At 44.0% G+C, this 12974-nt stretch overlaps 1 pseudogene; it reads left to right on the top strand.

The window, feature by feature from the left end:
* Positions 1 to 3354: 3354 nt before the first annotated feature.
* LOC139055744 (uncharacterized) lies at positions 3355 to 4896 on the top strand (annotated as a pseudogene).
* Positions 4897 to 12974: the final 8078 nt, after the last annotated feature.

The raw sequence follows: 12974 nt of genomic DNA, 5'->3' as shown, positions 1-12974 counted from the left end.
GAAATGGTACAACAAAGACGGAAGCTTATTCTATTTGACATTTAGTTGTGCGTGACCCTATAATAATAAAATTTTCAAATTAAAATGAACCTCGATATTCGTGTGTTCAGCGAGGACAGTTTTACGCAATGCAAGAGTGAGAATGATAATTTTATATGGAAGATTTGAAATGTTTGTTTCTGAATGCAGTTCTTATCATTTGTGAATAAAGTATATTCTGTGTCTTCAATATGCAGTTTTCCTCTTTCTTTCTTTCCGTCTAAGGTTAAAGTGACTCAGCAGCATGCTTTTTGCTTGTCTTAGTCCCGACCAAACATCACAAGCACAATAAGGCAGGTCTTGTTGCGATACACGCAAAAAAAAAAATGGCGCCTGTCAAGTAATCTAAGGAAGGTATGAAATAATGTTGCTTTCTATGGTGGTGTTGACTGCGGTGAGCCAGCGGCTCCCCCTTATTTTTTGCGTCAGCTATACGTGTCTTGCTTTGGAACCGAAGCATATGCATTTACAGGTTGCTGTCACTTTAAGGACAGCACTAATTTTCCCATGCCATAGTATCCGCGACGCGCAAAGAGACACCCTGCAAGCGCAACGAATCTAAGTGCGGAGACGCCGACGGCGTCGACTGTCCGGCCCATCCGACTAGCCTGACGTCACACCGGCGTGCGGAGGCCTAACGGACTCCTCCGCCGGCTGCCGAAGCGAACGGACGTGCGTCCGACGAGCTCCGTCGACACCGGGGGACCGAAGCGCACTCGGACCACCGAGTGCGTGAACATCTGGCTGGAATCAAGGAGAAGAGAGGTCCGAACGCGGATTCACCGGAATTAACATGGTGGGAACGAATTCTCCAGCTTGCTAAGCTCACGAAGCCGCACCGTGCCGCGAGGGCTGCTACGCCTAACGAGGCCTAGACGCGCTAGGGAGCAGAGATAGGGGCTAGGCCTAACGGCCGTGCCCAGACGACGTTGGTTGTAGAAAGTACGGAAATTGATCCTGACGAGCTGAAGATTCCGGGACAGTGGTTTAAAGCGAAGAGGAGCGGAAAAATAGCACCAGCGGAGTTGGAAGAAGGCGGCCATGTCGCCGGGAACCGAGGCATACGGGAGCGTGCTCCGGAGCGACGCGAGGGAAGAAGAAAGGCAGAGTAGTCGGTGGAAAGGCAACATACGAGAATTTCGCCCGACTACGAGAAGATCATTATGAGACCTCAAGGGGGACTAGAGAAATTACTCCAACTCGGAGGAGCTTTCGTGGCTGACGCAATCAGCGCGGCGGCCGGGACACGTGACGGAGGAGTGAACGACATCATCACGTTCAACACGAAGCAACAATCGATCCTCATTGCTAAAAAGGATAAAACGACGAGAAATAAGTATGCAGCGATCAGAGAACTGACGATAGGCAAAGAAAAGGTGAACGTCAACGCATACGTGGCGGCGCCAGAGAACAGCGGAAAAGGCGTCATATACGACGTACCTCTATTTTGGACTGAAGACGAAATCAAAGAAAGAATGGAGCACTGCAGTGCGAAGAACCCCCCAATCCTAGGAGTGCGAAGGCTGGGCAAGGGAACGAAGGCCGTACTTATCCTCTTCGAAGAAAGCGCACTTCCGAGACAAGTGTACCTGTCGCCCACGCCAACGAGATGCGTCCTGTCCAGTTCAGCACATTCAAGTTTTAACCACACAGACTCACTGGAGCTCTCCAATAGTCAAAGTCATCGGTCGCTCTGCGTTTGAGCGGGTACACTCAGGATTTAAATAAGCGACCTGCGCTCACACTTTGTTTAGCAATACTGCAGTACGCCCAACGAAAAATTAGTGCGCTATGTTGTTTTATTGTATTGATGGCGTCTCTTTTCAAATGTGAAGGAAACAGCGCTTCTAGCTAATTTCGTGAACTGTCGAATTTTACAGGAAAGCGGAGGGCTCAAGCTGCGCCAGCAACTATGGACCACGATTTCCCGGAAAAAAGATGGAGACATGAAAGTGCCCTTAAGGAGAAAGAACATGACATAGAAATGGAGCGGCTCGCCATAGAAAGAATGAGAATTGAGCTTAAACATAAACGCTGGGGGAAAAAAAACACGAATTGAGGCAAAGAAAGACCGAACGCAAATTGCAACTGCGCCAGCAGAAATTTCAAATGCAATTGGATGAATCAAGCCAGAGGCAGCAGCACTTAAAGTTTTACGAGACTACTCAGCAAGCAATATTGACTATTGTAGAAACACTAGCTAATAAGCTAGGCAAGTAGACAACACAGAATACTTTTTCCCACAGTCACCCATTAAGGGGACACTAAATGATATAATGATACAATTGACCAATATTAACAAACTGCTTCTTTGCACTACAAGATGAGTTATGCTTACTGTGAGAAGACGCTTAGTAGGCCAGAAAAGAAAAAACAAAAGCCCAGTGGCGATGTTGCCTTGAAGTTCCCACAATAAGTAGCTGTGACATCGTGGATTTTGACAATTTCCTTTATTTAGTTCAATTATTCATCGCAAAAAACTGGACTGCATTGCATTCCAAAGCTTTCGCTTCTAATTGTTCTTCTAATGTAGCGCATATTAATGGCATAGAACTTTGAAGAATACTTCAAAGGTGCTGCAATTTTTCCCTTCGGTGTCCCTTCAATTTTTTTTTTCTGTTGTGTTCACACTGTACATTTGGAAATAAAGTAAGAAGACAATTGCTTTCTCGCAGATGGTTTATTGAACAAATGTAAGTAGTAGCACCTCGAAGGTAGAGTACTTCGGGGGTTCAGTCTTTGTACCACTATTCAAAGTAAAACAAGCATTTATGTAAGCTACTTTAAACTGCAATTCAATACTGTCTGGCAGGCCTCAAGCAATCAATGAGAGCAGGTGGCTCCACACCAAAATAACTAGACACTTCGTTGCCATACAAGCATGCATGGCAATTAGTCAGGATAACAGCTACCCTGTACAGCCGCGATGAAACTGAAGGTGATCGCTCGAGCGGCGACAAAAACTAGGAGCAGCGCCACGTTACATGAATGCTTACAGGGTTTTTCTATTTGTATCCCCTGATGTCATGACAGTCTTTTGTTTATTCTACATTTTCCATGTAAAAATGCTTTCATAACATTTGTTTAAGTTGTCTCGTACAATAAGTACGCTGTACTTCCTATGTCTATTTTGTTATTGGACCCCAAAATGGCCACCAAGGCTATGGGTCCAAACGGTATTGTGTATATGCAATGAATCAAATAAAATAAAAAAGACCAGGCAGAGCACACGTTGTCTTATCACACTGCGATGTTTTCCTTTGTTCTCCTGTACTGTTAAACAGAACATAAGCTTCCTTTAATTTTTCCCTTTAAACCGATCTCTGTGTTATCAATCTTAGAACCTTGTTCTTCGGGTACCTCGCATGTGGGATGTACATGCAAGATGTTGCTATTAGCTTCAAGGTTGGCATTTCAACGGTGGCGACCATTGTGCATCACGTATGCAGGCTGTTGTTGAGAACACTGCAACCTTCATACCTAAGGGTACGCATCTAGTATAAAGAACACATTGAGGTTGTTTATTACCGGCACTTACAGTGTGGTTACAAACTTCAACTCCTTCAGCTAGTTTTCTGAAGTAGCTGTGTGCATGAACTAGCTTGCTTCGGGTATTCTACTATCGAACGAATGTTTTTTCACATGCTAAGAGGAACTTTTTTTCTTTACTAAGGTGCCGACAACTGAAGCCTGGCAAGAGGTAGCCCATGGATTCGAGGAAAAATGGAATTTCCCTCACTGTATTGGCGCTGTCGACGGCAAGCACGTTCACATACAAGCTCTTCTTAATTCAGGCAGCTTTTACTACAACTACAAGGTAATTAACGCAGTAGGTCATATTTTCATAACATGTGCTTATAGTCTTATTTTATTACAGGGCACATACTCCATCGTCCTCATGGCCGCTGTTGACAGCAATCTGAAATTCATATGGATTGATGTTCGGGCGTATGGACGTCAAAATGATGATGACACATTGTCTGCTTCTCGCTTTGGAAAATCACTGGAAGAGGGCTTGCTCGGTCTTCCACCTTCAAAGCAGCTGCCTGGCACAAACATCGTTGCTCCTCACGTTTTCGTCGGAGATTTCGTCCGGATCTTCTGCGGCCATATTCTGGGAAGTGCCAGGATAAAAACAAGCGCATCTTTAATTGCCACCTAAGCAGAGCCAGGTAACCAAAAGCACAAAATTTTCCTTTGCTTATGTTAAATATTTTTTTTTGCTTAAGTTTGCAGGTCTGTTGAAAATGCTTTTGGGGTGATGGTCTCCTGATTCAGGATCTTTCGGCGTGCCATCAATCTGCGGCTATAAAATGCAGACTACGTTGTCATGGCATGTTATGTCCTACACAACTTCTTGCGTGATGATATTATCTACATGACGGCAAACTATGTTGACGCTGAAGATGCATATGGTAACATCACCAGTGGCCAGTGGCGCACAACCCAGGACAGTGGCACCTCCGCAATGTTCAGTCTGCGACCTCCAACTGGACACAATTATACAAGGATCGCACGGAAACAAGAAACCTTTTCTGCTCATACTTTGTGAGTAGGGAGGGTTCTGTGCCTTGGCAACGGGCATCTGCTGGTCTGCGACCGTGAGACACAAAAGAAGTACCTACCAGGACGTTGCTGGGTGTGCTGTTTGCTAGCCGATTCTTGTTTGATGTGTGACACAATGACAATTCTCAGAAGTGATGTAAATAAGAACAAGCATTTATGTCGTTGGTTATTGAAATGCTAGCACGGTACTTTGTGGTACTCCTGTTTGAAGCAATAGTGTCGTATATTATGTCCCACTTTGCTATTGAATGAAGTGTTGAACAGTGCACACCAGTTGTATGTTTTATTCGACTTCCGTGCTAAACGTTTTCGTTCATTAACTCTTTATCTGATTTTTATCGAACTGATTTAAGCAGGACTGCGTGCGCAAGGAAGTCGGGGCTGTATCGCATGCACGTATCATTGTTTTGTAGGCGCCACTATGGGTAACTCGCTTTTGCTCCGCTGCGAACTTCTGAAACGAATTATAGTTTCTCGTACATTGTTTGCTCGTTAAAGCGATTAAAGAGAAAACCACGACGCACGCAACGGCGCAGGCGGATTAGGCTACGCTACATTTACTCTTTCCTTACCACGGCACTAGGCATCGGTCACCTGTGATTGACATTTGTTTTCGAGCACCTATTAAAAAAAAAGAGAGAACGCTGCGCTCCTTGACTCATAGCACTATCTCGGTGATTGTGTACAATGTAGAGTTTCCTTTTCTGCGTGGTTCACATTTTTTTTACCGCGTGGCGGAGATTTTTAAAGGGCGCGCGAGCTCATAGGTAGAGCTGCACTTGATTGGCGTTATGACGTCGACATCCGGAACCGCCCGCGCTCGAAAGAAAGCAGTTTCGCATGATCCCGATGATCCCAGAAGCGATCTTTTTGACTTTTTTAGCAGTGATAACAGGAACATCGATGACACGTCGTCGGAGTTCAGTTCGGCAGATCAGCAGATCAGCCGGGAACATCAGCTGTTACCCGCCGGGAAGTTTCGTTTTCGCCTCGTTTTTTTATTGATATCTACAGCCGGTTCAGTTGCCTTTTTAGTATCCTAACTGTTATTTTCTTTGTTTACGGTGTGTCCACTTCATTTGGACAAGACGTGCTACCACCAGTTTCGACCCCAGAGAAATCCGGGCATTCACCACGCGATGATGCTCCGTAGAGGTCCGAAGCGGCTGACGAGAGGTCTAAATTTTTTTTCGCTTGTCCTGTACGGCGGAAGTCGTTCATGCCATATGTATAAACACCAACAAATATCCACAGACGCATAACCTTGATAAACCGTCGTACAGAATCTTTTTCTCTGAAGATATAAGTCAATCATTAGGAATGCTTGACATGAATTTCATTAATTGTTTCAGTTTGGCAATTTTTGTTACGTATTTTGTAATAACTGTTTATTTTCCGAAACATGCCTGATATTTTCTTTTATTCCTTTATTGTTGCAGAGACAACAAAAAAAAGGCACTGGGCAAGGACGTATCACTTGGCCCTATTACTGGGGCATCCACAAATTCCCCACTGCCCTGCCAATGAATGACCAACGATGCCTTTTCAACTCCATGAGCATTCTACGTCTGCACGGCTCGTCTAACGCATTTAACAAGTCATTCCTGCCTCTTGCAATTGAAGAATGGAATTCATTACCAGACCATATTGTAATAGAACACGATCCATAAAAGTTCCGGCAATAGCTGACATCGTATTTGAAAACATGATGTGGAAATTATTGTCTTCTTCTGTTTGTCTCTGTTTACTTTACTGTTGCTATTTTTATATTTGTAGATGCTTAAAGGGTTCTTGTACTCTTCTTCACTATATATATATCCTGCTGATCACTGATTGTGACAATGTTTGACAGTGACCTGCGTTGTGTTCAATGTTTCCCCCCCCCTTATGTAATGCCCCTTCCAGGGGGTCTTTAAGGACTAATAAATGATGAAATGATGATGATGATAAATGCTGGAAAGCCAGTGCAACACTGTGGAGGAGGCAAGATATGCACATCTTGGGTGCATATTGCCGCCGATATTTGGTGCGTCTGAACTGCCTGACGAAGTTCGCTGGTCACTGACCATGGTCAAAAAGAAGTCACGTCTCGGCAGCACTATGGCTCCCTTGTCCACAAATTTGCCTGTTATATAGTTATATGTGTTAACGGTGGCAATTTAACATGTATGGTGCAGCAAGGTTTGCTTACGATGCTTGGAAAACGAGAGTCCGACTTCATGGAATAAGTGATACCGAATATTGTCAATGACAAACGTACCACATAGCAAGGTTGAGCCTTTACTTAGACAGGCATTGTATAACATCAGCGCACAGCAGAGAAAACGACTATGTGAGGCCATGAGCCAAGTCGTACAGCTCGGCCGCATAGTGGCTCTGGCAGAATTATGTTGCATGTACCACCGCACACGCAAGACAAACGCTCGAGCGCGTGGCTTCCATCAACACTATTGCCGCTGGGTCTGAGATCATACTGGGGTGGCAGCAAGGCGCCCACTTTTACCAGCCTTTGCAAGTGCACCGTACAGCGTGGCCTTGGACCCAACAGTCAGCACTCAGCGGCTCTAATGTCAGTGCAAGCCACATGCTCGAGCGTTTGTGTTAAGTGTGCGGGTGGCTGTGCATGCAATAGCCATTTCTTGGTGTGTTGTACTTTGCCTTTGTGGTAACCTGTGCATTGAGATCGAGTTTGCGCTGAGAGTACTTCAATATGGTTTTGGCATTTTTAATTGCTCATCACTTTCCATTTCAGATCATCCACCAAATGGAGAATAGCCACAGTAGAAACTTCGTCTCGTGCACTTTCATCTCCTGTTAAAGAAGCTGGACCTTCGCAAACTGGAACTTCCCAGCAAAACGCTTGTCGCCAGGGATTTCTGGGGCCCCGCGAAACGAGAATGAGGCAGCCATCAAATGCAAATATACTTTTGCAGCTCATTGAAGAGCAGCAGCAGCTGCGTCTACGTCTAGAAAACGGCATGGAGAAAGAAGAAAAAATCCGAGAGAATTAAGCATATTCAGCTGCAGGTAGAAAGTGCCCAGCGTCACAATTTATTTTTGTCGTGTTTGCGGGATTTAGGCACGGAGTAAATGTTCACTGATTGTACGTCTGTCAAGGGGCATAATTGTTTTCATATTCAGACATCCTTCGAAGTACGCAGACACACATTGCTTATTAGAAGATATTAGAAGCTTTCTACATTGCAAAGGGCAAGGCCACGTGCATTAGCTGCCCTTCAGTGTCGCTTACCGAAAAAGAAATAGCTTTTCTAATGAGATAGGGAGGTCGTGATGTCACGATGGGCCATTCTATGTTGTATCTACTTAAAGTCCTGTTTCTTCAAAAAAACATTTAGTTGGAAGTAGCGCCTTGTCCATCGTAAATGTTTCTTCTTTTAGTCCGCGTCCTCGTAGCGCTCTTTTCTTCAAGTATGCAAAACCAACTCGCCCACATCAAGCTTCGGCTGCTTGCTTTCTACTATATTCACTGCATCATATGGCTTAGTTTACAAGAGAAAAGTTACATTTAGCAAAACTCTTACTTGAGCTAGTTGGTTCATGCTTGGAAGTAGTAAAGGCAAGGCGCAGAAGACCAGGACTCAAGAAGAAAAGCACAAACAACAGGACCGGCGTCGGTCCTGTTGTTTGTGCTTTTCTTCTTGAGTCCTGGTCTTCTGCGCCTTGCCTTTACTACTTATATTTAGCATCGGGCTTTATAAACACATGCATGTTAAGCAGCTATGAGCCTGGTTCATGCTTTTTATCGACAATGTCTTTAGTGGTAGTGTAAGAGTCTAAAATGTGCATCAAAAGAGACGATAGCTGTGCAAACACTGCATTGATTACATTGTCTAATAAAGAATTTCGTTCTGTTAGCAAACGGGCTAAGTGCACTTGGTGAGTAATGCTGGGCACGAGGTCTGATTGTATCCTTTCCCGTCTTTGTGTGATCTTAAATTTCCTTTCCAAGTAAAATCCGTTAAAGGCAAGTGTTCCTTCTGTTCTGTTCCCATCCTCTCCTTTCTTAAAAGCACTGACAATATTCACTCACAGGCCAGCATTCAGAACCAGCCTCCAGAAGTAATATTCCCCAGTTATGTTACTGACTCTACATCTGCACCCATTTTTCTGTGTCTTTGATGCCTAAGAATGCATGCACTGTCATGATTTCAGAATGCAGCTTGCGGCACTTGTGGTGACAGGGTGTGCCAGCTGGAGATGGAAAATGAGGCCCTAAGAGCACAAGTGGAAAGCCTCAAGAGGCTTCAGGAAGGACACGGCTATGTGATTGGTAAGCACCTTAAGGCAGCAGCCATATACTTACTCATTCTTCAGTTTATTTATGATTCCCTCAATGCACATAAAGTACACGCAGGTCAACACTACGTGTTGGTATTATTCCCCAAAGGACTTTTAGCGCACGAAACATTAGTCTTTCTGAGCACTGCAACCCTTCCTTGCAGGATTCGTAACATTGCTGAAGGCTAACTGCAACAAAGCCTATAACTGTGTAAAAAGCCTTTCATGAAATGTTGGCATAAAGGAGCCTCTGTGCAAAATTTTACCTTTGAAATTTCAGAACTAGCAGAAATATTTGGAAGAGGAAACGGTGCATAAGACAAGGACAATCGCTGTGCTGTTCACCTTTTACTGCATTGCACCTTTATGCACAGTGTCGCCTTCGAAATGCAATGCCAACTAGCCCAACGTCGATACCTCATATAGAAAAATACCTGTTTTTGATACTGAAGCTGAAAAAAAAAGACAGCATTATTGCTCGGTAGCAGTTGCACATGACTTAATACACGGCTCCTCAATGTAACCTTCGAAATCGCAGTGCTGCACCTTTGCAACCGCTCATTGTTGCACTTGTGCAACAATGAGCGCTCTCGCTGTAGTAGACATGAGCCCTCTCACTATAGTAAACGCTTGGAACACCCACATGTCCTGATTAGTATGTGGTTCTCCAGACATGGCAACGTGAGGCCAGCTTGAGCCACAATAGCTTAGAACTGCAGACCGTGGCAAGACTATCAGATGCATGTATCGTCTCCTAGGTGCTGTTTAACGACTGCTAAAAAAATTATACAATTACCAGCTCTGCTGCTTTGCCAAGATTGATTCAGTGGTATATACAACTCATCCATAGCAAATTTAGCAATTGTGAAATTTTATTTAAACCCGCCGTGGTTACTTAACGGCTATGGTGTTGGGCTGCTGAGCACGAGGTCACGGGATTGAAACCCGGCCATGGCGGCCGCATTTCGATGGGAGCGAAATGCGAGAACACCTGTGTACTTAGATTTAGGTGCACGTTAAAGATCCCTAGGTGATCTAAATTTCCGGAGTCCTCCACTATGGCGTGCCTCATAATCGTAAAGTGGTTTTGGTACCTAAACCCCATGATTAAATTTTTAACATTGCAACATTCTGACACTCGCTGCAGCTCATTCGGTTGTTTGCTATGCTGCTACATTGGCCCTCACAACGAATAGTAGCGAGGTGATCAAGCAAGCTGGAGCAAGTGTCAGAATATCGTAATGTCCTGTTCTCACCTGACCACATACTACGTCATGACATCCCAAAAGAGTATACTCCTTGAAAATGTAACCCAAACTGACTATAGAAAAGCTATCATAATAAATTACTCCGAGGCATATCGGTATTTTTTTTCTGGGGTTTAGAGATCTAGAATCTTAGGTTACCAGAAAACAATTGCTATGTCAAAGCCCTTCAAGCACGCATGTAGGTGAGGTACATGCTATATGTAAGACGGATTTTCTCTTCTGATTGAGTTTCTTGTCTGGCTTATTGCAGTGATGCAACAAGGTATTGTATTTGACCAGATTTTAAATAATTGTAATATGTAATGAGCTCTTGCTGTTTTCTAAATTCCTTGCTTTGAAATGTGCACACAGGGCTGGAATTAATGCATGAACTGCCATAGGAAGGCGAACTTTATTTCTAAGACTTCAATTTAAGACTAATGGCAGCACGCAAGCTAGGCTTGTGAAGCACCGGGACATCAAAATGGTTCTGTATGGCGACTCGGAAGTGACATAGAGGGATTGCCTTGGCATTTACCACCAGTGCATTCGGAAAATCATGCCACCACGCAGTATTGGAAAGCTGAGAACTGCAGGTAGACAGGCCGGTCAATACGACATACCTGAACTGCATGCTTGCGCAATTATCTGTAAACATAATGCTGGCGATCAGGACAGCAGGAGAATTGACAAAAAAATTTGATAGAAATCTGGAAACCTGTAATTTTACTGTACAAGCATAGCCTGTTACGTAAAGAAAAGGAACGTGCAAGACATTTAATAAGATCGAAAAGGTGGAAAGCTAAGATGCTTGGGAAACAAAACACAGTGCAAGTTTTCAGAATGTGCCAGCAGCGTTGTTTGTGGGATTTCCCTGTCATGCAGCAAGGTATGTGTAGGAGAGGTCGGGGTTTTCTGTGTTGGTATAAAGAAAAAGGAACTGTGAGCACGAAAAGACTGCTCTGAGCCACTAATGCGAAATCATAAAATTTAGAGCACACATTCACGTAAGGCACGGGTCAATGTTATGACTTGATGTAGTACTTGTCCCTCTTAGTGACCATTTAGGCAGTGATCAGTTTGCATAATGTACCTTTTGCAACATGAGGGAATGTGCACTCTGTTTCATACTTAGCAGGCAACCCTGTGGAAGCTATACAAGTTGTGCAGCCATCAAGCCTCACTCTGCATTTTTCATGGTGCAGTTTTGTATTTGCAACACTTTTTGCAGAATGAATTTTACGTATTACATGAATGACTTGTGGACACAAAATTGCACCAAATCATGCATCAATGACTGATGCACAAAAAGAACAGAAGTGTCACAAAGTTCACTATTATGTATGACATATAGTGCTGCATAAGGAATCAGCATTTTGTGCTCTTTCACTGAAATGGTTGAAATACACATACACTTTTGTTCACTGGTTGTATTGCTTGCTCATTATGCAGAAGCTGGCAAGATGGTGAAGCGACTAAAAAAGATGTTGCAGAAAGCTGAAACCAAGCCGGAGGAACCGGTGATTGCTTGCACAAAGGTACGCTCATTTGCTGCCAGTTGTTCCTTTTTTTTTCTTTTTTGGCAGTATAGTGCATTTGAAGTGATGCCTTGAGCAATGCAAGGTTAAATCAGTGTTTCCCAAATTGCTGGCCCCTGGCATCACTTGAGATGGTGAAAGGGGTCTGTCTGGATCACTCAACGATGTGCAGTTGATCATTTGCAATTTGTGACTATGACTAAAGCTGATGCCTGGCCGGCATGATCACCGGTGGCATGCCGTTGCAGGAAGGTTGCTGAAACTATACGCCATTTAGTAGTCGTTAACAAAGATCATGTTGATGTCACACCTGCTGACAGCTGCCTGTGTATCTGTGGGCAACAAGCCGTCAATTACGAAGTCCACTTGTGAACAATTTATATTTGTCTTTCCGTCTTTCTTTTCTTTCTTACTCGCACCTGCACTGCAGTGTCAGTCTCTGCAAGTAACTGTCAAAGACATGCCTCTACAATGCAAACCATGTGACGATGCTGCCAGACACTTGTTTTTCTTCTGCTGTCATTTATGGCTAGTATATATGGCGATACATTATTCATCTTTATGCCCTGTGGGATCAAAGGTGAGCTTCTAAAGTGTCTCTTAATTTTCTGTGTCCAGGTGGACATTGGCAGTGGCACGCTGGTTAACGAGACAATCATCAACCAGTTATGCCGAGCCTGTGACAGTGGCCCTGGCAAATTTGCCAGGGCACTTTTGCGCCACGTTTTCTCTGAAGAAGAGTTGCGGGGCAAGTCCCTCTTTCGAGGGAAAAGCTGCCTTCGGGGCGAGACTCGACAAAAAGAGGCCCTTGATCCCGTACGTGTGGAGGCTGTGATAGGTGCGTACACTATTGGATTACAGTGATTTTGTTTAAAGTAACTAAAAACATGCGTGTAAGTTGCCATAGCAAGAAAGCCTATTGTGGTTATACCCACTCTGCCATTAGCAACTAGCTGAAGTATAGTAAGTGTTCCTAGTAATTTGTGTGGAATGACAAATACTTCACTTGTATTATTGCTATTGTGGCTGCAATGTTATGCACAATTTTTAGAGGCCTGATGAAACAAATGACTGGTTGAGCTGTCGATTGATCTTAGCTGGCGAGATAGCACACGTACAGTCCTAGGTCTGCTTCTGGTTCTCATGGCACAGTTTAAACCATGTTCAGCTGTGTTTTCTATGTGCTACCTATTCCATAGCGTTTTTTTTTCTTTATTAAGAAAAGCCTGCAAAATTTTTCATTACTTTTTGGCCTCACATAGTGCTTATTGCTATCACAAAGTGG

Source organism: Dermacentor albipictus, chromosome 2 (genome assembly GCF_038994185.2).
Source record: "Dermacentor albipictus isolate Rhodes 1998 colony chromosome 2, USDA_Dalb.pri_finalv2, whole genome shotgun sequence".
NCBI lineage: Eukaryota > Metazoa > Arthropoda > Arachnida > Ixodida > Ixodidae > Dermacentor > Dermacentor albipictus.
The sequence above is the reverse complement of the archived record's forward strand: the minus strand, read 5'-3'. Positions and strand labels throughout refer to the sequence as shown.